The sequence below is a fragment of the Melanerpes formicivorus genome, unplaced genomic scaffold, assembly GCF_026170545.1.
Source record: "Melanerpes formicivorus ecotype bairdi unplaced genomic scaffold, bMelFor1.0.p_v2 SCAF_16, whole genome shotgun sequence".
Taxonomy (NCBI): domain Eukaryota; kingdom Metazoa; phylum Chordata; class Aves; order Piciformes; family Picidae; genus Melanerpes; species Melanerpes formicivorus.
In genome coordinates this window covers 10,643,694-10,669,289 of record NW_027142368.1, presented here as the reverse complement: position 1 = coordinate 10,669,289, position 25,596 = coordinate 10,643,694, and the positions used below count along the sequence as shown (strand labels likewise).

The window sequence follows — 25,596 nt, the reverse complement described above, 5'->3', positions numbered from 1 at the left end:
TTAACATGAATTGTGAATGTTGTTTTTTCTAGGGGTGCCTGATAAATATATTAGACTTCTGTTGGGATGACTTATAGGTTATGGGCATGTGGATTTGGAGGATCAGGACCCTAATTTCAAAGAGGTTTTTTGCATGTGGATTTGAAGTACATGCGCTACTGCTGACTTTGCTTGGCAGACCAGAAAGGCTCTTTCCCTTTGGAGCCCTTATGGTTTATCTGGTCAATGGCTTGCAAGCTAAGAAGGATTTACACATTGAATCAATGATCCATGAAATAAGAGGGATTTCCACAATGCCTGTCAGTGACAAGTTACAGTGTGGCCACACAGTATGTGTTTTCGGAATTAATATGTATGCAGAAATATGTAACTGTATAAATGATTATTATGTGAAACTGCCTAATGGTCAGGGAAATACATAAATAGAGTACCATGTGTGTTAGAGGGAACTTTGCCATTCCTCCATTTCTTTGGTTTGAATTGAAATAAATACATCTGTATGCATTCTGTATTCTCTGCCAGTACTCTTTGTTGTTGCATATGCATCAACAAAAACTAGACCCAGTTGATACAAGCGATCTCTCAGTCACATCAGTGAATTCTCTTAAGTTGCATCAATTATTTTTTTCCCTTCTGCCCAAGTTGATATTCCAGCTGCTGAAGATCAATAGTTGGCTGGAGTTACAAAATGGGGTCAAATGTCCCTAAGTGAAAGTGTCCTTTCACCAGCACCTTTGTGGTTAAGCCATGAGACTGTCAGTTTGAATGCCTCCTGATGGCAAGTACTAAGTTATGACATGGGGAGAGAGGCATCCTACTAAGTAGGCAGGGTTTGATCAAAAGCCCCTTTGAAGTCAATAGAAAGATTCCTATTGACTTAAACAGGCTTTGGAACAAGCCCTTAATTATGAGGTACTCAATCAGGCATGTAATAAGCTGCTTATTGCTTAATTATGTACAATGGTAACTTTAGACCTATGACCCTTCTGTAGGTTGGACCCCTTGTCTTCCAAAAGCTCTATACTACAAACTGACCCACTGGCAAGAGTGACTTCCCAGATCCTTTTCCTCAGTTACCTTGCTTTAAGAGTGTAATCCTAAAATGGGGTTCAGCTCTTCTGCTTTGTGTCTGTCAGTGGGTTCATACCTTGTATTCCCCATTATCCTACTGTCATGAAAAGGACAGGGACTGCACTGTACAGCAAACCTCAAATCTTGTCCGTAAACCTGGCAAAGTTTTTGGCACAAGCAGCAGAATGAGCGCTACCACGAGAAACTTTGTATGCGTGGATCTGATCTTTGTCAGTGTTCTGGTTTCATCTATACTAGCAAGAGCACTGGTTTCAGCGAGACCTCTTCATTACAGAGGAGGCTAAATAGTGCGAATGGTGCAGCCTGGAGCTGCATTGTCTTCTGTAAAGAGTCTCCATGGGAACATCATCCAGGGAGGTGAAATGAGCCTGTCCTAGTCCTCTTCCTCTTCTTCGGGCCATTTGTTGACTGCTTGGTATGTACAAGAAAGCCTCCAGGGCATGCATTGCTATGGAAAGCAAGTGTCGTTAAGAAAGACAAATGGTTCTTACAGAAGACACTCGGCAAACAGTTTTGCTACACTTTACCTTGAGCAGTATGTAAAGGATCACTGAGATTTCCTTGGAAATAAGAGTGTTAGCACTGGGAGAAGCAAGTTGTAGGTTGCAAAGACAGCAGATAGGGTACCTCACAGCTGGTTTTAAGTCGCTTGGATTTCAGTATTCCTGGTTAGCCTTTTGAGATGTCTCTTAAAAACTATTTGCTGTTGAGATGATTTAAGTCATGAACTGTCAGTCACATTGTACTACAAAACCTCAAAATCTGTAGTAAGGTATCTTGCCCCTGTTTTCCAGGAATGGTGTAATTCTATGACTTTGTATTAGAATTTTCCCCGATTGCTGAGAGTAGTGTTCCACATCATGCTGTTGAACAAGCAAGGATTTAGTGAGAGCTTGGAAGAGTGGAACATAAGAACAGATGAATAACCCTTTCCACAAGTTTTTGATGGGCCTCTGTTTGATTGTGTCCTTTCTGTCTGTGACATTTGAGGTTAGGATCAGAAAAAAGAGAATGCCAGAGATTTGTATTGTGCTTTAAATCTTTGCTTTTTGTCACTTCTTGTCTTATAAAAATCTAATTTAAATTATGAGTTGCTTAGATTCTAAGCAATTTGTGGCAGGACTTGCACCTTAATTTTTTAACAGACAAGCCATTTTCACTCTGCCCTGTGTTTGGTTATTCAAGGTCAAGACATCCCAAAAGGACTCATTTTTAAATGGTGAATGCACAAAGCTTTTTAACAATCTGGTATCTAGGTGTGTTTGTACCCCTAGTGGTAGTGCTGAAAAGACATATGTCTTCTATTTATCTTTGAAATACTGAAGGTATATTAGAGGAGAATGAAAACTGGCATTTTCACTTAGGACAGGTAAGCAGCATGAGTTTTAATGGTTGGAAAAATAATAATGATGTTTGGTTAAAAAAAGCCCTTAGTGGTTTTTGTATACTAGAAGTATTTCTGTCAGCCATTCATCTAACACGTTATTCTCTTCCCAGATCTTTTCCCTGTTGTGTCCTTATTGCAGCAATCATCAAAACCATTTGAAGAGTTTAATTTAGACTGAAATGATTCTCCATAGAATAAACAGAATATCTCACCTGTGAAGGATGATTACATTTTCTAAATTTGTTTAAAAAGGACCTTCATAATTCACAAATGTTCTACTTGTGGCTTTTATGGTGGAGAAATCTTACATACTTGGGTCTGAAAATAAAGCACTGCTGTATTTGAACACTGTCAGCAATTTTGTCTTTCATATTATTGGTACTGAAAGAGTAAGGATTAGTGTACTGATTTGAACCATCACCTGGCCATATATTATTTTTGGTTTACTGGGAAAATACTTTATTTTTTGTTGTTCTGATTATTTAAGTATTCATGATGTGCTGTGTTAAATAAGATAATTTCAGATGTCCTTAACAAATTATACATTAAAGCACACTTGTAGCGCAGAGATAGGTAGGGCTAGACAAAATCAGGGATACCTTGTGAAAATGCTAGTTCAGAACTCTGATGTGCTGTCCTCATGTGTGGATACTTCTCATCTGCTTTTGCATACAGCTGAGGCTACAGACTTGCTTTGTGAGTGGCTTGGTTTTGGTGAGCAGGTCATCCAGGAGCATCACTTGCGCAAGTCTAATCAAATGTGTTTAAGGATGGAGTCAAATTCTTCACCTGCACTCATTCTCACTCTCCCCAGCAGCAATGCTGGTACAGATTTGCTTTGCAAATAAGAGCAGGCTTGCCAGGAACTGTGCAAATGAATTTCCATGGCATTCACGGCAAGAATGGAATCAAAGAATGTGCTGTGGTATGTCTCAGCCATTTCTTACAGCTCATACAAAAGTTGTATAGCCAGCTACCAAAGCTGTAGGTCCTCAATGATAGCCTCCAGTCAGGTTTGTGTCCCTACCAACCCCGTTACTCCTCCAGACTATGTCATACTGCATAGCATGTACAAACAGCTAATCCATTTATGCAGTAGCATCTGGCTACTCCAGCTTTCCAGTAAAAACAGGGTCTTTCAATAAGATTTCTGTTTACATACTTTTAAATACCTGCTGCAGTTTGGTACCATTGTGTGTATTCTTATTTCAGCTTTCATTTCCTTGTCTCACTTTTGCATATTTAGCATTCGCTGTATCCCCCATTCTCTGCATTGCCATTCACCTTTCCACAGGAACAGAGTTCTGTTCATCCTGTCATATTCGTTCTCTAATAAAAAAACTGTCCAAAAATCAAAGGGCAGTTTTGAATGCTGTAGTGTGGCCAAAAATGTACTGGTGTGACAGGATTTCTGCTCATAAAAAGGAGAGAGGAAAAAAAATTGGATAATAATAATAACAACAACAACAAAAAGCTGAACTTGTAGATGCCCTTAGAATTTTAAAAGTTGAAGACAGCTAAAAAAGTAATGTTCTCATTTTTTTTGGGAATATCTCTCAATTTAGGGTATTTTGTGTGGATCTGGTTATTTGTGAATAAAAGTAACTGTGTGTAAATATGTTTTATAATTTGAAGTGATACAGCCTGTTGACTAAAATATGCCCAAAAGCAATTGGTAGGTTAGAGACGACATAGCTCAGCTTTTATATTCTCTGTTCATCAAAAGAACTGATGAAAATTTCACTCTGACAGCCAAGGAGCTAGAAAAATCAACTGAAGACTGCTCATACCAGAGCATGAGCAACACAGTCGTTTGCTAAGACTCGTATGACTGGCTGCAGCCTGATCATATATGGATCAATTAATTATAGTATAGATTACTTTATCATGTGACTGACTTGCAGTTCCACATTCCAAGAAAATATTGAGCCTGGATTTAGTGAAAAATAGCACAGTTAGTTCAGTGCAGATGTTTTGTAGCCATACAGGGATGGAAATATATGGGAAACTGAGAAGCACATACTAGAATAAGATGAATATATTTTTGGGAGACTTCAGACTTTTTTATTTATTTGAGTTTTAGAAAAGGCACTATCTTCTCTGATACAATTTTATATTAGAATTAATTATTAGACAAGGGAGAGCTTAGTATGTATTCAAAATTAGACAGAATGGGATCATCTTTGACCAGACCCTGATAAAAATTAGCCTTCTGGGCTATAATGTTAAGGATTTATTACCTTAATATTTCCTTCCTATTTTCTCATTGCTCATCCTTTGTTCCTTGCCATTTAATGGCAGGATTGTTTTAATTAGTTAAAGGAGAGGGGGGATTGTAGACACTTGTGGAGTGTCAGCTTCTGTACCTAAGCCTTGCTGGCTTACTGAGCTTTTCCAGTTCACTGATCCAAGTGTAAGATTCGAATTGTGTCTGTAGAGTTCTAATTCCAACTTTTTTGGCAGTTTTTTTTCCCAGTGGCCTAATTGTACATATGATTAGTTTTTAATTCTTAAATCACAACACAAACTGTGTGTTATATTACTATAAAAGTATGCTAATGCATAGGGTATGAGTGTGAGTTCTGTTTTTCCTGGTACACCAGTGTGCCACCACTGTGGCTTCTGTGGAAACTCTTAGTTTGCAGCTGAAGGCAGAATTCATCCTGAAGCAAAAAAAAGTGATGCAGATTTTTAGAATGTGACAAGAATAACATTACAAGATATATAACTGTAGCAAGGCATAACAGGAAAATTATGTTTCTGTGAAAAGCAGACTGCAGATATTTCTGGGCTGATCCTGGTTTCTGATTCACAGTTGTGAAGGCCAAAACATAGAAATGCATATATTTGTGCCTGGGGAGAACTTGGGAAATCTCTGCTGAGTCCTCTTCCCATTTGGATAGGTAAGGATAGGGCCAGGCCTGTTTATAGCCACTGGCTTCTCCTCACTTTCATTAGAGCACAGCTGTAGAAATAACCGTGCTATGGTTTGCAAAAGCTGTCTGTTTTTCAGATCTGGCAACTCAGTCTTCATGTGCTGAAGGAATTTAGGCTTTCTTCTATCTCATGTCATTGCTTGTGCAGAACTTACACAAAAAATATGCCACAATGGATCACAGTTATAAGTGGTAAACTAGTTTTATTAGAAAAGGTAAAGCAAGGACCTATCATATATGTTGGTGTGTGTTTGCTTGGTTTTTGGCTTTTTTTCTTCTTTTTGAAAGTGAGATGGAGATGCTAGGATGTCTCTAGTGTAGACATTAGATCTAATTTCTTTGTCTCTTAGGAAAAGAGCACTGTTCCTGTGAAGTTAACACGTAATACGTCTGAAGTAACACACTAGTGAATCTGGTCCATTGTGTTTAGCCTTTTCTCGAGGCAGTGAATTGTAAACCAAAATACTAATTCATGGCCTGAAAGCACCATGAAACCTGTGAAAGTTTTTCTGATGTTGAGTGGTTGCTCAAAGTTATGAGATGCAAGTGGAATGATTTTTATTTTCTTCTTAATTGTTACACATTTTGACTTGATTGTTCCTTTGGGGAATGCTGTATTATCATCACATTGTGGTTGTTACATGCTTCTGTGATGACATTAGCTGAACTACCAGAGACACCACGTAAAGCTTTTGTAAGGTAGCAGTAATCTAGTTAGCCTTCCTGAAACTTTCATTCTTTTCACTTGTTGGTAGAGATGTAAGAAAATCATGCTGATGCTCAAAAAACCCTGAGAATATGACTTGATAAGAATTTGCTATTTGTTACAATATAGTTAGCCATGAAAAAATGGAAAAAAGAAAAAAAAAAACTGTGGGAAATAAACCATATTTGGGTTTTAAATATCTGAGGTTAGGAAATCTGCCCTGAGATTCTGTATAAAAGGAAGGATATTATGCGCAGTTTGGTTTTGCCAACAGAGGAGGTATGTAATCTTTGGAGTCACCCAATGAGAGTGACACTATGTAGTCAAATGTTTATTTACATTTTCTCTGTCTGACAGCTTGTCTAATAAAGATGAACACAATTTGGGCTCCTCAGATTGTCATATTCACTCATAGATCTCTTCACCAAATGAACTCTTTCTAACGTCTCTCTTCTGTTAGTTCTGCTACCTTTCTTATTGTGTGACTATATTTTTATGATTGCATATTTTAGCCATCTCTCCTTTGCATGTTACCATGATAATTTCCTTAGGCTTGTTTCTTCAGTTACATATAATAATAGCTTGTACAATTTCCGTCCAAATTATAGAACTTTCTTACTAACTTTATGGCAACATTTTGCTCAGTTCTTCACGCCTGCAATAATCTAATTTGTTATTCTTTCACTTTATCAGCCAAATTTGTAGCTATAAAAGTTCTGATGGGTGCAAATCCATGTCCTAGTAGGGTCACTTTGAGTTTAAAACCTGTTTTCTAGTTTATATATTGTTGTGATACTTGAAAGATTTCCACACCATATGGAGCGCAGGATCTTATTTGTTTGCTGTGGAGCTTGTAGTTGTCATTTTGGATGTATTTTCTACACTGGGCTATTAAAGAAAAAAAAAATTGCCTGTTGTTTTTTCATGTAATTTCAGAGCAGTTGACCTGTTTTGACACCAGCTAGACTAAGGCCACATGTTTTCTCATCATATTTTCTTTTATGTAGACCTTGAAAATTGGGTGTCAAGAGTAGTCCATATTCCTGCCTTCTCCCTTGATTTTTCAGACTTTCCTACATGTACAGGTCTGCTCCACAGTATGTGCAGGCACTGAAAAAAATCTGGTGGGATAGTCTGATGCGCAATATTCTGGATAGTGTTCTTTGGAGTGTTATTGTGAAATTACTGGTTTGTTTTACTTTTAATAGTTTAATTTCTGGTGGATCGTTCGTTGGGTTTCAGAGACAGACATATTAAAAGACACTGAGTCTCAATTAGAGGCAGTTCACTTTACCTCTAACCTGTTAGATTATGCTCAATACAGAGAAGAAACCAAGCAATGAAACTGGTAAGAGGCATCATGTATGTGAAGGTGAAGCTATTAGCTGAAGGCAAAGGCATTCCTTCTTTCTATTTGGGTAGAACTTCCTAGGATAGAAGTCAGATTCTAGCATGTTGAAATTTCCTTTTGAGGCCGTGCTTTGGCAAGATGCTGTCTTGTTGCTTATAAAATGACTAAAGTGTCTACCAAATGCAAGTGCCAAGTCAAAATATGTTCTGTATTTTGGTAATTGTGCAGAAAGAACACCAGATGGTTCTGATGATGAAGCACTTTGGGAGGGATCACCAAGTTTTAATGGATGGTAAACTCCAAAGGCTTATTTACCAGCCTCTCTAGCAGCATACTTTTTATCAATGGACAAGTTATTTTCAGACACAGAAAAGAAAGAACCATATATTTCTTTGCATGTAGCTGAGTAAAACTCACTTAGCTTCTCTGTAGGAGCATCTGAAACTCAGAATAATAGAGCTTAATAGAAAGTGTATCAAATTATGTTTCCAAAGTGGAAACCCTCTATTATGAACAATACTGGGTTTTTTGTTCGAGTAGTGTGGTATTTTCCCAGCATGCTCAGTTTTCACAGCATGCTGTTAATGTATAATTCTTGTACCATATGAATATATCCTGCATTTTGGGTTCAGGTGTGTAATGAAATTTATTTTCCACATCTAGTCTGGAATTGCTCAAGAGGGGTCTGTTCTTTTAGAAGTTCTTGCCATTGAAAGAATTTGGACAGGACACCTTTTCAGAGTAGAGAAATGGAAAAAAAAAATAAGTAGCAGGTCACACAGCACATTTTAGAACTCCCACAATGTTGCTTGATTTCATAAAGTAAGTCCAGACAAGTCTGAAGTGTTGATTGATTTGCTTCTACATTAAAATCTGACTTTGAATACCTTCTAGCCAGCCCTGATAACAGCACAGCAGTAATCTGTGTGCTGCAATCGTGTATGTGAATGAAATTTTCTGCATATTATTTTCCTTACAATTGTGTATGTTTTCTAAACCCTGGTGATGTTAGAGAACTTGGTGATGTTGGTGTTTGCTGCCAGATTTCACACAAGAATAGTGTTCCTGTTGTCTGAAACTCCAGGCATTATTGTAACTGAAATCATTGACAGTTTTACCACTGACTGTAGTGTGATTACAGGATCAGCTTGTTGAAATACACCTTGGATGAGGCATAGTAGAGACAATGAGGTCAGATATAGCTATCCCTTACACCAGGCAGATTCTTTGGCTTCTGTAACATTGGACTGGTTCAACTGTGAAATGCTGTGAAATATGACTTTTTTTCATAAGATGTGAGAATCCTGCTTCTTATGTTGCCATTAACAGTGAACAAACCAGAGAGGCTTATTTGGTTGTGGGTTTAGACCCTCTTATGTCTGTTCTATCTAAGTTTTAAAGATTGTTGGGACTTGCTGTAGAGCGCAGCTGCTTCTCCAGGAAGGGAGAGATATCAAGAAAAGTATCATGTATGATTGATGGGAGACTCTCTTGTTGGCACTAAGCCACTTTTTTTTTAATAGACTTATCTCTTAGTTTTTGTAGATGCACTTAAGTAATTTGTGATTAGTTAGTGTTAAAATCAGAGTCTGTGTGCTTACAGAGAGGATTCATCTATGTGTGGTTTAAAAATATATATATATATTTATTTATAACTTTAAAAATGCATTAATAATATTTTTACTGATTTTTTGCAAAGCAGGACTTGGCTTAGACTGGAATTCTGCTGTCTCTGGTGTTGTTGAATAGAATCTTATTCCCTGATTTTCAGGAAGGTGACTTGCTATTAAGGTGTTGCTTAATTGCACAAACCATCCCAGTATAGGCTGTCAGTATGGGAAATGTATGTTGCTTGATCTTCCTCCTAGGTCCTCAAATTATGGTTTGAATGTTTACAAATTTTATGTTGATGCTCTGTACAGAGGAAAATATCATCCCAATGGACTAGTGCTAACGACCTAATATCTTGCAAGGTATTAAAAAATGTTATCTGCAAACATTGCATAAATGAACAATATATTGTTGTGGTGCTTAACAGTAGTAGTGTCTGACACTGCAGTGAATTATCAGGTATCTAGAGTGACTGAATAAAGAACAAAATTCTAGATCCATTAAAATCATTGCTATTCTGCAACAAATGAAGTACAGCTGAGTTTTAATCCTACATTCCAAAAGCAGCCATGCCTTCCTGTGAATTCAGGAGAGTCCCTAGGGTTTGATAGAGTTCTTTGAGGGACCATATTTATTCACACTGAATAATGTGTCTGCTGATATTTTGAAAATGCATGTCCTTTTGGAGCTGTGCACTTTTAAGACACTTTATGGCTATTTACACAGCAGTGAGAACAAAGGGATCTCGAACATAGCTGTGACCTGCAGTACCACCCTAACGCTGGCAAGAAGGCAAATGAAATTATTTGGAAGTAGAGTCGTTAGCAACAAAATAACTTACATTACAAATGTGATCATTTGAACTCTAACAGTTTACAGTTTCTTAAATGAAGAAAGAGAAGAATAAGGATTACAAACTTTGACACGTGGACAAATCTTCTATGAATATGATTTTGGTTCTTGAGAGTGGCATTGGCTGAAATTTTAGACATTGTCCTTTTTCCTTGATTTCCCAGAAAACTTCCTTATAATTTTCCTCATAGCAATTAGCTTTGCATTGCATTCCAAAGGGTACACGTGCTGGAAAAGAGGGTAGGGTCACCTAGAAAACCAGACATTTCTAACTCAGAGAAGAAAACTCGTTGTCTAGTTGAAGTGAAGTAGTAATCAGAAAATTAAAAACCAAAACCAAACCCAAACAAAACCAAAAACCCACAAAGAGAAGGGGGAAAAAAAAAGAGAAATGAACCTGCATACTTTATAGTTGCCCGGGAGTAGTTATAACTTGTGCTCTAATGATTTCTGATGGATGTTGCGGCAATGTTCACTCTAGTGTTTGTTAAAAAGAAAATGGAGGAAACACCACCCTAAAATTCCACAGCAGTAGCTGCTTCATTTAGCATGGCAGAAAGGTGTTTGAAGCACTTTTTAAAGAGTTCTCTTTTTAAAAAGAAATCTAAGTTATTCCCCTTATATTTGTCCTTCCTCCTTCATTTTCTTTTGCTTAGTTAAACCAATGATAAGATCTTGTAATGAGACATGTCAGGCTGATGAGTTAATTTGGTGAAACTTTCAAGCTTGCTGTCCAGGGAAATGCCAATTTTTTGAAGGGGGGGTGTGTGTTAGTTTTTTGAAGAATTATTTGGAAGATCAGTATTGCATTTACATTTTTGAAATATCATGTGCAGAGCACCTAGTAGCCAGCCCTCTAGCTGTCAACTTTTCATTGCTGCTTGTCAGTATCATGCTGAGGGCAGGTGCAGATAGCCTGAGGCTCATAGATGTTGAGCAATGCTGTAAATGCCTGGAGATGTGGTTTTATATGACTTCCTGAAGAGGGTAGGAATCATTTTTCAGCACGTGGAAAACAGAACCCTTCCCCTAAACTTGCTTTTATATTTGTAGCTGAGAGTGATCTGTCCTAATGTGCCTGGCATCTCTGACTCCAAGATCACCCGTTTGGGAATGTGGCATCTCCACATGCAGAACAAAACCCACGCTATGAACGTAAGGCTGTTCTTTATGGACTGATGGAAAGTAGTGATTTAGCATTTTAACCTGACTGACTGGTAGTGCCTATGACTGAGCTTAAGATAGACTGGATTTAGGGGTTGTCTTATCATTTGTTTGGTGCAGTATTGCCCACAAGGATTTCTGTCTGTGGTGAACATATTTCAGTTCTGGTTCCAAAGCAGACATTGCAGGAAAAAATAAGAAATCAAAATCTTTAGATGATAGGCAACAAGTATTGTTCAAAATCACAAGATTTTGGCAGAGAGGTTATAGGTAAAAATCAGAAAAAACTTGGGCTTCATCTAGCTAAGTCTCCAAAGATGAACTCTTATCAAACTGATAGCTTTGCTGTTGAAGGCAAATTTATATGTCAAGATGTCTTAATTAAGCACAATTTTTTTGCTTGCTTTTCCAGCTCATAAAGTAGTCGTGCTTTAAGAGAGACTGAAAGGGGAGGCCAAGAGGTTTTTATTTTGAAGGCTTGTTGAGGTATTGTGGTTGATATTCTTTTCATTTGATTTGTCCAGCAAGTGAGAATTATTGCAGGTAATTGGAAATAGAGTGGTCCTTTGGTCAGGATGCAAAGACATAGCCTTGCTTTGCTGTGTACTTGGGGAGCTGTTTTCTGACAGAGAATATGCATGCAAAATGGGATTTTAATTGATTGAACAGATCCTTGAAGAAAGAAGGTTTATTTACTTATGATTCTTCTAAAGTGAAATTAAAATGGGAGCACCTGGACCTCCTTTTCTCAGGGTATAGTGTCAGGAGAAATGGATTTCAAAAAGCTCAGAGGGGAAGTTAGTGTATGGGGGGAAAAAAAGGAAAAGGAAAAAAAAGATTGAAGCTATAATTATTATGTTGCAGGGTTTGAGGGGAAAAAAACCCCAAGATATGTAGGAAGGAGGTTTTGTCCCTCAGGGAATCCAGAGAAGTAGACCTGAAGGCAGGCATTCTTAAGGCCTTCTAATTGATTTTTGTGTCCTACTTAACTAGCTTTGAACATGAGCTGCAATAAAATGGTGCTCTCCAGTGGAGAACCCCAATATTTTGTTTGGATTAGCACTAGTTTCAACAGCATGCTTATATTATATTGAAAATAAATTTGTCAGAAAAAAATGTGAGTTTGTGTGCAGCTGGCTTAGCTCCTGGCCATTTGGCTCACAACCTGCATACACTGTGTTGTTGTGTAAGGACCACATCAGTTGTGACAGGTTGAATATCCATTTGTCAGGGAATTTTCAAATCCAAGTGCTGTATGTTGAAGGGGACTACAGGACAGCTGGGAAAGGGCATGTAGTGACAGGGTGAGGAGTAATGGCTTCAGATTGAAAGAAGCTTGATTTACATGAGGAAGAAATTCTTCCCCATGAGGGTGGTGAGGCCCTGGAATAGGCTGCCCAGAGCAGTTGTGGTGGGTCCCACCCTGGAAGTGTTGGATGGGGCCTTGAGTAACCTCGTCTAGTAGGAGGTGTCCCTGCCCATGGCAAGTGTATTTGAACTAGATGATCTTTAAGGTCCCTTCCATCCCAAACCCTTCTATGATGATTCTGTTATACTTATGCTGGAACTGTAAATATGATGTGTTCCCATTCACTAGTACTCTGGAAGTAAGGGATAGGGAGCAGAATAAAGCCCCCATAGTCCAAGAGGAAATGGTTAGTGACTTAGAGATACAGAAATCTCTGGGACTGGATGGCACAGACCCAAGGGTACTGACTGGGCTAGCAGGTATGCTCACCAAGCCACTTTCTATCATTTACCAACAGTCCTGGCTAAGTGCAGAGATCCCAGCTGACTGGAGATTGGCAAGTGTGGTGTCCATTTACAAGAAAGGCCAGAAGCTCCTCAGGTCCTCCTCCTGATCTCAATGCCAGGAAAAGTCATGGAGCAGGTCATCTTGAGTGCTGTGATGCACTGTCTGCAGGGCAACCGGATCAGGCCCAGTCAGCATGGGTTCATGAAGGGCAGGTCCTGCTTAATGAACCTGATTGCCTTCTATGACAAGGTGACCTGCTTAGAGGATGAAGGAAAGGCTGTGGATGTTCTTTATCTGGATTTCAGTAAAGCCTTTGACACTCTTTGCCACAGCATCCTCCTGGAGAAACTGTCTGCTCTTGGCTTGGATGGGTGGATGATTCACTGGGTTAAGAACTGTCTGGATGCTTGAGCCCAAAGAGTGGTGGGGAATGGAGTTAAATCCAGTTGGCAGCCGGTCACAAGTGGTGTTCCCCAGGTCTCAGTATTTGGGCCAGGTTTTTTTGTTATCTTTATCCATGATCTGGACAAGGGAATTGAGTGCACCCTCAGTAAGTTTGCAGATGACACTAAATTGGGTGGGAGTATTGATCTACTTGAGGGTAGGAAAGCTCTGCAAAGAAATCTGTTCATGTGGGATCAATGGGCTGAAGTTGGTTGGATGAGATTTAACAAAGCCAAATGTCTAGTTCTGCACTTGGGTCACATGAACCCCATGCAGTGCTAAAGGACTGGGGAAGAGTGGCTGTAGAGTTGCCTGGCAGAAAAGGATTTGGGGGTGTTGGTTGACATGAGCCAGCAATGAGGTCAGGTGGCAAAGAAGGCCAACAGCATCTTGGCGGGTATTAGGGATAGTGTGGCCAGCAGGAGTCGGGAAGTGATCATGTCTCTGTACTCAGTCAGCACTGGTGATGCCACACTTCAAATCCTGGGTTCAGTTTTGTGCCACTCACTACAAGGTGCACTGAAGTGCTGGTGCATGTCCAGAGAAGGACAACAAAGCTGGTGAGAACAAGTCTTGTGAGGAATGGAGATTGTTTAGTCTGGAGAAGAGGAGGCTGAGGAGGAACCTTATTATTCTCTACACCTACCTGAAAGGAGGTTGTAGTGAGGTGTGGGTCAGTCTCTTTTCTCTAGTATCAGGTGATAGGATGAGAGGAAACAGCCTGAAATTGTTCCAGTGGAGGTAAGGATGGACATTAGGAAACATTTCTTTACAGAAAGAGTGGTTTGGCATAGGAACAGGCTGCCCAGGGAAGTGGTGGAGTCAGCATTAGATAGCTGGTTTGCATCACAAATCCTGGCCTGTATCAGGAACAGTGTGACCAGCAGGAGCAGGGAGGTCATTATACCCGTGTACTCAGCACTGGTTAGGGCTTACCTTGAGTATGGTGTCCAGTTCTGGGCCTCTCAGTTTAGGAAAGATGTTGACTTGCTGGAACGTGTCCACAGAAGGGCAACAAAGCTAATGAGGGGTTTGGAGCACAAGCCCTATGAGGGGACGCTGAGGGAGCTGGGGTTGCTTAGCCTGGACAAGAGGAGGCTCAGGGGAGACCTTATTGCTCTCTACAACCACCTGAAGGGAGGTTGTAGCCAGGTGGGGGCTGGTCTCTTCTCCCAGGCAGCCAGCACCAGAAAAAGAGGACACAGTCTCAAGCTGCACCAAGAGAGGTTTAGGTTGGATGTTAGGAAGAAGTTCTTCACAGAAAGAGTGATTGGCCATTGGAATGGGCTGCCCAGGGAGGTGGTGGAGTCACCATCACTGGAGGTGTTTAGGAAGAGACTTGATGGTGTGCTTGGTGCCATGGTTTAGTTGATTAGATAGTGTTGGATGATAGGTTGGACTTGATCTTGAAGGTCTCTTTCAACCTGGTTAATTTTGTTCTGTTCTATTCTATTCTGTTCTCTCATGCAATGAATTTCAGTTTAGTCCAGAGTTTATGAAGCTCATTAAAGAGACTCAACTGTGTGCTAAATTACACTTTGAATAACATTTTCTACTTTTTATAATGTCCTTTTTGGTAATATGACTGACCTGAAGGAACATACCTTCTTAAACAAAATAAGCCAATCATTCAGAAAATTACTGTAAATGTTGGTCTGCATATGAAGGATCAGGGAACCTGACACACTATATATTCAGAAGATAAAGGGAACCAAAGCCCACTATCAGTATTGTTAATTTTAATGCAATTTGTCAGAAAAGCTGTTAGTCTAACAGCTTCTAGTATGTGTGTTCTTCTCACATAATGCAATTATTACATAATGATAATATTCTGTAATAAACAAAAAGGTTGTTATTATTTTATATTAGACTTGTATCCAGAGAATCCTTGTGAGATTATATCCCGGTAGCACCCTGAGACCCTGTTAGGGTTACAACTCATAGGAAGGGATTAAAAAAGCTATTATTCCAAGTGGAGAAAATTCAGGTGAGGCACACAGAGAAGTGAAGAGAAAAAACAAGAAACCAACAATGTTATAATGCAGGTCAGGTCCAGAGCTTCCATATTGGTCTATGTGTGGCTGACTGCCATGGTTGTGTGACAAATATGTTTCTGAAGAATGACCCTGGATGCCAGGTCCAGTCCATGTCCTCTGCACACTGCTGCTTCTCTAGGCTTAGAAAGTAACTGTCCAAATGCAGATCATATTTTCTGTAAATTTTTCTCTGTATCTTTCTAACAGAACCATGGATTGGAAGGTTTTCTAGTATTTGGAGCCCTAGTCATACTTCTTGGGGCTTGTAATGCTGCAGATTTGCATTGTGGGCTTAATTCACCATGTAGTGCCTTCAGCACATGGATTTGTAATTGTGAACTCTAAAGAAACATGACTGCTTTGAGAACCTTCTTTCAGTTACATTGATTAGAATGACCCAGCCTGTGTCTGTTAAACCAGCATGTAGCTCAGAACAAGTTCAGAAGTGTTTTTTGTATCCTAACTACATCATGTGAGTGGCAGAGGACTGGTGCAGAACCTGCATGGAAATCTGAGTCCCTTGATGTGGGAGCAGGGAGTCAGCAGCACTTACCAGTCTACTCTGGGCCACTGAGGAGGCTTTTGCTATCTCTAACCCATGAGTTATAGTTGCATTTACTCCTCTGCCTTCAGCCTTCCAAGCAGTGTGGTGTATGTCTTGTGGTTCTTATCTGCTTGAAAGTATGAGTACAGAGCTTATCAGATCTGGAATGCTACCCCCCTTCCTTTTATGTGCAAGAAAAAAATACACAGTTAGGTGCTTTCATCTGCACAGTGAATTTGACGGTTTGGTGTTTGCAAGTTAATTTTAGTGGCATATGCAATACTACATTTCAATTAGTTGTTGGATGTGTCCAGTACTTTATTTCATCAAAATCCTCTTTAGTCTCAGCCTGATGCTATGCTATGAGGTGGTATAGTTAAAAAAAACCTAATTTTTCCTTCTGTAGTTCTTGTAGTGATATGCAGGCACACAGCAGAAAAACCTCCCTGAGTTGTCTGCTGAAGACCTAATGTAATTATGCAGGTCTGTGTGACTTTAAAGTGCTACCAGGTAATGTGCCACTACTGAGTGATCCCCTTTTGGAAAAGACAGGGGACAACTGTCTTGTGAACTATGGCAAAAATGGTGATTTTTATGATTTGTGTGTGAATGTCTACATGCCTTTTGTAGACAGATGTGAGGTTCATCTAAACTGGAAGTCGTGTAGTTTATGTAAGTGCTAACCATAGCTAAACTGGATTAGAGTGGGTTTGTGGCCAGTCATCTTTGAGTGTGGGCAGAGTAAGCTCACATCTCCCTGCAACGCTCGGTGGAGATGTATCTTATTTTAGGTATTTTTTTGAACCTTGTGTCTGTAATAACGACATCACAGCTTCTGGTATGTGGAACTGTAAAGCATCACTCTTACAGAAGGAAGAAATAGTGGCTTCCCTCTTGTGAATATGGAACTAAAAAGCACAAAGACTCTTGCTGAAAGTTGAGCAGAAAATCTACAGCAAAAGCAGTGACTGTGTACAGAGCTTTGGAGACCAATGTTTATGTTTTATGCACCGTGTTGTTCTCAACTCATTGAGATGTAAGATGTATTTTAAAATGACCATTTGTGTAACAGGTGATATGCTCTGATACCTCCTTTGATAGATCACTTGGCTGCAATCTACAGAGTACAAAAATCAAATGAGGATCATCGCTGAGTGACTCTTGTAAAATGACAAGCATTAGGGAAACAATATTCTGGTTATTTTGGTCTTTGTAATTTTTTTTCTAGTGCATGGAAACAATGAAAGCAAACAGTTTAAGAATCAAGCCAGTGAAGGTCTGTTTCTTAACACAGTCCCAGGTCATTGAAGAGAACTGACACAGAAGGGAACAGTAATTTCCTTGCCTCATCTATGGTGGATAATTACTGTGTTTACTTTCCTGTTTCAAAATGATCATGTATGAAGAGTTTTCTGTGTGTGAGTAAAAGATTCTTAACTGAATCATCCTGAAACTGTGCCCTTTAGCTGAATTAAGATTTTTAGAAATCCAACTCAAAGGATCTTGTGATAATCTGCCTACTTCCTCCTTCATTTTTGTGATCGTGGCTAGGGGCTTAAAGACCATTAATGTTTCAGTTGTGACATTTTTTGCATGTTTCAGGGTGTGAAATTGTTACATGATTTGGGCCCTAAGTGGATAGCTTGATTTCTGTATTACTACTTTTTCTCATTTCAGATTGTCCTATAATTCTGAAAATAGTTTTTTAACAGCTGTTGAATGATACATATTTTAGTCCCAGCAACCCACAATGATAGGCCACATTTGCAAATGGTATAACATGATGCCATGCCTTTTACTAAATAACTACTTCCATTTTTTACTTGCAGGCTTCCTTCGTGCTCACTGGTGACTGTGCACAGAAAATACAGGCTACCTGTAGAGTCTCTGTCTTAGAAGAATCAGAATAGTGTAATTAAAGACTTTATAAAATGAGTAATTTCCCCCCCCCCCCACTGCTTTCCAAAAGTGGTAAAACCTGAAAAATAAAATCTCTTGGAAATATTAGAGCTGATGGTGTGTGGGCAAAAAGAGAGCTCTTTTATAAGCAGCATTTGGCTAATTATGGAGTTTTCTTTGGTTCATAACACTTAGAGCATACAAGATCCCACAGTCATTTAGTGATGTACATAATCTGTCAATGAGAGATGGTTAACTTTATTAACACTTTTTAAAGCCAAGCCTGGAACTTTTTGGTGTTTGCAGAAATTACTTCAGTCTTGCTTCATGTTACCTGACGTTAGCACACCTTTCCTGTTTGAAAAAAAACCAGGCCCAAACAAATAAACAGTGAAATCTGTGAAAACTGCTGTAATGTTTATTTTTGAGCAAACCTTTTCATTTAAAATGTAACCTTTAATGGTTTTCTGAAATGGAATTTTTGAGGTAAACAAGGAAATAATCAGCCTTTGTTATTTTTTAGTGAAAGTGGGTTGCCTGAACCCTTGTGTCCTTTTGGTAAATCCCTGTCTTTGTGGTTTCTTGTTTTCTTAATGTTGGCAGTTTGTGTTTGAGTTTTTTATTCTGTTTTCCAAAGCTTGGGAGTCCATGGTGTGATATCTCTGGGTGTTTTCAACAGCAAATGCCACAGAAGTATAACCAGTAAATTAATGTAGTTGTGCTGCATTGCATCTACTTTTTGCAGAGCAGTGGAGTCACAGGTACACAGGTTTTGGTCTTTATGCTGTCGGGTTTTTTTCTGCTGTCAAAGGTTTTGGGTGACAGGTTGGGCTTGATGATCTTTGAGGTCTTTTCCAACCTTATTGATTCTATGATTTTATGATTTTAACAGTGTTCAGACAATCAGCTATAGTGTAGGAACAAGAATACATAACTTGTTTGTTCTGTTCATGCTATGCATCCACACAAATATGAAACACCTTTTAGCAAAGTTACCTGAAATCAGAACATTTATTGTTCTTACAGCTTAATTCTTCCTCTTTCACTGGGAGAGTCAGTCCTTCATAAGGATGCTAGCAACTTTCCAAGCAAGCATCTGATATACCTGTAGAAATTTCAGGCATTTATAATGTTCTGAAAGCATTTTGACTACAAAATATCTGAATGAAGTTTCTGGTGGGACTTGAACCAATTAAATCAATGGGATACTTTCAGGAAAACTTTGTGTATGTTTATGCAACAGCTATTCACCTGTGTAGTCACCTAGGGTTCAACATGTGACATCTAAAATGAAAGTGTAAATGGATTTGAGCCAATAGAATTAAGGGGCAGACTTCTGAAAGGGTTAAGTCTTTCTTTCTTCTCAACATCAGTGGGAGCCAGTCTCACAAACACCTTTAAAACCATAATATAAGTCTCCTGTTCATAAAAGAGACAGTTATGAAAATCTATATGGAGCAACTACTGACATGACATGTATAATATTAGTCCTTTGTCTATTTTAATTAATATAATCAGTTTATGTTGAATTATATGATTTGTATAGAATACAGTTGGTAGAAATTTTGTATCAAAATTTATGATGTGAGTGTTTGATGGTCAGAGGATTTTCTACACAGATAAGAAAATAGGTTTTTTGGGTGGGGGCTTTTTTTTTTTTCTTTCTTTTTTTTTTCAGTTCATGAAAAATTACCTGTAAAGCTGAAAAGAAAATAGCAATGGGATGCTATAGAACATAGGTGTGAAGGAGAAAAGAAATGGCAATTACATCTAAATGGGTCACAAGGTTTACTTTTGGTTCTTGTGTGTTGGGGGGTTAGCTCTGTTGTCTCTTGATATCTTTTGAGCAGTGCCTGGTTCTGCTCTGGTTGTATCAGGGGATTATTGCTGTTACTGAACACTTGATTGCACTATTTTATTAAGTTCACTAAAAGAGTACGGTTGAAGGAAAAGTTGGGTTTGTTTGATGTACTAAAACCAGTGTAGCTTAGATGAGTCCATTTTGCATAGACTGGGCTGTCTAGGGGTGGGTTTTTTTTTTGTTTGGTGTTTGTTGTCGTCGTTCTTTCTACCCCAATGAGCAATGTAACAGATAAGCCTGCAGCTGATTCCCAGTTCTGAGGTGTTATCTGAGCAGCAAGCTGTCCTTTGCCCAATATCACTATGGTTAGCTCTGTTCTGCCTTCTCCCTCACTTTATGCATATGTTATTATGCAGGATTTTTTGTTTTTGAAACCAAACTGAACTCTTTTTCCTGGTAGATTAACACAGTGCTAAAGCTAAATTAAAATTTTTGTATATTTAACCTTTCCCCCTAACTGCTTGCCCAGAATAAAGGTTTGGTGCTTTGTTACTACATTCCCTACATGAGGTGGTGTGCATTAAAGTATATTTATACTCTTTCAGATTAATTAACTGTGACCTTATGAACCACTGTCCTTGTTTAATTGGTGGCTCCAAAGCACACTAATGGCATAAATCAGCTGATAATGAGACTCAGACTTGCTTTTAAAATATATAATAACACTGCATTGATATGGGAAATGAGATTTGTTGACTCTCTGTTGGTATTACATGAGAGAAGACACAATTAAATGTGTACTTTCAGGATGGGGGAGGGCTTGGTTGGAATGAATAATATGCACTTCAGGGTGGGTGTATGAAATAAGGAGGATATTCTACATCAAGATAAGTTTGGTATTCTCTCCTTGTCTCTAGGCAATGTGCAGTACTGGCTGGTGCACTTTAGGATACAGAAATGTTGTGGGAAGGTGTTTCTTAAAGATTACTGGAGGCTAACAAAAATGATGATTTCATCTTAAATATAGTTACATGTTTTTAAACTAAGCTTACACCCACTGTTTTATGAACTGCAAATTAATCAGATAGCTCCCAGAGAACAAAAAGGTTTTGACCTAAACTAGTTGCCCAGGTTCCATTACTATTTTCGGTTTAATGTTACCCATATCCATCCTCGCAGTTTGGAAGGAAAACAAGGGCTGTGCAACAAAGTTTCTTTGTTTTTGTAAGAACTAAAAATGTGCTGTATGTAGACCAAACAATAAAAATAAACTACTGAACTACCTCCTAATGCATGGGGGTTCTGGAGAGAGGAAACCATGGATATTTAGAGGCATAAAGTGAGTCATTGTGCTAGTTAAAGAATTTTATAAGGCGAGCTCTGTGGGTTTGAGTTGCATCTGTTACCTTTCCAACTAGAACTGAGGGGTATGCAGGAAAAAGAATGTTGGATTTGATCATGCCTTATAGTGAACACATTGTACTTGGGCTAAGCTACTGACTGGGATCTAGACCATAGGAGAACAAAATTGTTAGTCTGTCTTTCTGCATGCATTTTGCCTTAGATGGGTTCCAGCTAAACACACCTAAAAATATTATTTTATATCAGTGAAGCTGCGAACACTGTTAACAAAATACTTAAAAAAAGAGAAAAGTAATCATTATTCTGTAACATTGAAAACAACAAGAAGAACAAAAACCCAAACAACACCCTTCCCCCTCCAAAAAAGAAAAGACCCAGACAACAAAAAACCAGGCAATCCTCCTCCTCACAGCTCTTTTCCTTCTTCAAAGATAACCATGCTTGTATTTATGACAGTCCTTAGAAGCAATAATGGACTGGGTTGCTATGGTGTAAGATGCAGAACAATGAAATGATTGTTTCTCTTGGTATTGGCTTCCTGGAAACAAACTCTGTGTAAATTACTTGCCTGAAATAGTGACAACAGTCTATGTTTTACTTAGTTCATAGTTAAAAATCTTAACTGTTCTCTGATAATAAAAAAGTAATGTTTAGCAGTTCTGGGCTTTTGTTTCAACTTTTGTTTTTTTTTTCTTTTCATGTTTTCAGGTCAATTTCATGAATTCAAAAGCAATTTACCAGTGATTTCTGGGAGCTGGGGCTGATTTTCTTGTGTATTTGTAAGTATTTATTGATTAATTTTCCTGTTATGTGCATATTTCTAATAGTCTTTTAACATTAAGAATGGCAGCTATTTTAAAATGTGACTTTTGTAGCTTAGTTGTAGAATGTTATTTTATTAAGAAATGATGTACCTAGCTCCTTATATTTTTTTTTATGTAGGATTTTTTTTTGCTACCAACTTATTCTTTAGTTATTCAAAAGGAGCTAAAGATGCTTGAATGAACAGTGAATATTATTTCAAGCTTTCTTTTGGCTTTTATAATAATACAATGAGAGCACAATGTTGCTTACAGTAACATCAGTTGTGATACTTGATAGTAATAGCAGTGCATCTTGCTGTTGTGATGCATATTATTTCTAGAAATGAATTGGGGCTGGCAGGACTTTTCAAGGAAATGCTGCACTAGGACAACCAGTATCTGCTGAACTGATAATGTACTTTTATGTACACTGGTGAAAGCTAACCTTTATGATTGTAGCAAAATGATTGAGTTTGTAGTCATTTAGGCTATGGCCCAACAATATGTTTCAGCCTATGCCCAAGTTCAAATAAAGCAAATGGGATTAGGCCTATGCATAAATGCTTTGAGAAAGGGAAAATTAAGAGGAGAAGGTCTGGGAGGAAGATAGTTACTTACACAACAAATAGCTTGCAGAATTGCTATTTTGGATAGTCTTCATCTTTAGCCAAGTATAGTAAGGAAAATCTAATGGGACTTAGGCTTGGCATGATATAAATTATTGCAGTACCTCCTGAATGATGTAGTATAAATGAAACCAATCTATGCAGATTGTTCTCTTAAGTCACAAATATAGTTTATGAATAAATATTTATTCAATCATTTGTCGAAAAAGATGGTCACAAAACTACATCCATCAGGGAAAAATATGACTGTTTCCCTTCTCAATATGGAAATGTGTTCAATTTGTACTAACCCTTCCTCTTTACAAATGTTCATTTTCATATGTAGTTCTGTATTAGATTTGCTGTTTCCCTCATTTACAGGTCAGCATCTTTTTAATAAGCATTGCCAGCCATATTTAAAGAAAATACTGTTATAAAATAAGCATTTAAAAAAAGTATTACCATTGAAAAGAAGTTCTTAGAAGGCAATGGCAAGTGATTACTTGAGTTGAAAGTGAGGAATTTATTGTAACCCTTCTTGGCTTTGCCACTGCATGGTTTTTTGGTTTTTTTTTTTCAAGCACTGTTAGGATTTCTTTACCTCATTTTTCTTGTCTATAAATGGAAATAGTAATATATCAGTCAACACAAACAGTACATTTTAGTACCTCAATATGGAGTATACTTTCCATTTAAAGCAGTGGAGTAAATACTATGGTAAATTCATAATGAACTTCTTTGTGCATAGCAGGCTAATTGGGTGAAAACCTTTAAGCATTTTTTAATTCATGCTCATATTATGAATGTATAGAGGGCTTCAGTTATTATGTTGTGGCCTCCTGAGCTGAGTCCTGCTTTTCTTGATTGACAAATACAAACACTGTGGAAAACAAAAGTGACATAAAAAGTCCTTTGAAAACAAAGTTCATGTTTAGGTGAATCAAGGAAGCACTTAAGCTTTAATGAGAAGTATGAGTTGTTGTTATCATAAAACTGGACACTGGCTTTTGCAGAGAAAGTTATAACAACTGAGGCACCTTATGACATTGTGCTATAAGATCTGGAATGTGGTTCAACAGTTTTACCAATATAGCCAAGTAAATGGCTATGAAATATGATTGTACAAAATGAACCACAGTCTAGTCTTTTGTAGGCATTCCCTGCAACTGAGAGTTCATTGACTGGAGAATATTGGCTGAATATCTGCACAAGATTGACTAATTATCAGGAGAAGCTAACACTAGGTCTGACTGTTTTTGTTCCCTAACTAAAGACTTCAGTATTTAGCGCCATACACCTAGGGACATATGCAAACCTGAAGTTCACATAAATGGAAGACAAAATGTAGGATGTACAACTGATTGATTCAGCCCCATGTTTCCACACATACTGAAATGAGGATTGAAATATACATTCTCTAGAAACATGTTTTGATCTTCTTCATCATCTCTACCTCACCAAACTTGCAAATATTTTATAGGGGATGTATGTTAGTTGAACAGTTACAGACTTTTTGCTATGCTATGCTATTTGTATAAGGTAATACATTTTTCATTGTGGCCTGTAGACGAAGAGGATGGGTTGTTACCTCAAGTATCTTTCAATTTAAAGGCTTGATTTCTGCAAATACCTTTGCATGTGAGGTGACCATGGAAGCTGAGGCTGAACAAATAGTCCCTAAACAAATGATACCAGCTTTGAGGGCAGGTTTGGATGACAGAAATGTATATATGAAGAGTTTAGAGAATATTCTATTCTAAGCAACCTTAAAAAAATGCTAACTAGAACTATATACCTTTTTCATGTTATACTATAGTATTTGGGCATGCTTTTATACCGTGTTTGTTTGAGCTCTACTCCAAAGGGGAGGGGTGTAGATCAGTGCTAGGAAGATTGATCTTTGTGCGTGTTTTTTTTATATAGGAATACAACAAGAGCAGCTAAGCACTGCTATAGTTCTATACCAAAGCTATTTCAACCAGGGGCTATAATAACCTTTTCCTCAAATTTTTGAAAGTTTTGTCATAGATGCATGCTGCTGTAACATGTAATTACTTGGATCATCCAGTACAGACAACTCTCTTTTTTCTTTTTTTTATATTTGGTTAGTTTTGTTCAGGAGAAAACAGGATTGATGATTCATACAAAAGTAAATTTCATGGAAAATGTTACATCTGTGCCTTTGTGTTATGCCCACAGAGTAATTGTCCTAACTAAAGGTTACTTTTTTCAAGAACCTGGTCTTAAAGTGGTTTCATTTATTTAATTGTTCTTCTTAAGTAGGGTTTATCCAATAATAAAGTGCGGTAGTTACAGGTAGGAAAATAGATGTCCTCTAATAATACAGCATTTAAATCAAATTTTGTTTGTACATCAGCTATTAGAAATACCTTTTTACTAGCAGTTCAGTTTCTGTGTAAACATTTTATTGCTGAATAGAGAGTGAAAATACTGACAGAGAGGGGGGGAAAAAAACCCTGAAATGTGTGGTGTTAGAGCCTATGAAACTTCACTATCTTTGAGAACAGCTCTTCAATGAAAAACCTGTACTGAAAATATGGTGAGAATAATGTAGTTGGATTTGTGACTAAAGTCAAGTAGATCTAAAAACAAACAGCAGCAATTTTTTTGTCCTAAGAAAGCTTAAAAACGAGAATAGAAACACTTAGGGGACATGCACACATCTTGCAACACACCAAAACTGAGAGAGTGTGTAGGTAAACTTCATCTTTCCAAACACTTATTCTGATGAGCACATCAATGGGGCATATGCTTTGCTTCAGACTCAGCATTGAATATTTTCTTCTCAATCTTATTTTTATAGCTATTTTAATTATTTTTCTGCTTTAATTTTGAATTTCCATGCTTTGTATTTGTGCCAGCTTATTTAGAGGAGAAAATATTGTCAACATTTAGATGATAAAGATGGCACAGCTTATTTGGAGCAAGGGAAGACATATGTGGCATTGGTGCCATTTTCTTTGACAGGTTTAATTGATAATGGCTGATGTTCTGTTGAAATACAATCAATTTATTTGGGAAAACATAACTTCTATACTATCTATACAAGCAATATAGTGTACTTAGCTCTTAGAAAGCTGATCTCCATTTTTCTCTTTGTAAGATAATTTTTGATCATCATTTTGGTCAAGATGGTGATTAACATCTTATCACTTACCTTTTAAGAAAACAAAGAAATGCATTACTAGAAGGATATTTTTGCTGCAACATCCATATTTTTATTGGC

The 25,596-nt window shown here is 37.9% G+C and overlaps 1 protein-coding gene across 8 annotated transcripts in view; it reads left to right on the top strand.

The window, feature by feature from the left end:
- Positions 1-25,596, top strand: part of SOX6 (SRY-box transcription factor 6) — a 356,555-nt gene that overhangs the window by 30,412 nt on the left and 300,547 nt on the right. For all 8 annotated transcript variants that reach the window (XM_068148073.1, XM_068148071.1, XM_068148069.1 and 5 more), the window contains exon 2: positions 21,650-21,720. The gene's annotated coding sequence lies outside the window, so the exon portion shown is untranslated. The remainder of the gene's footprint in view (positions 1-21,649; positions 21,721-25,596) is intronic.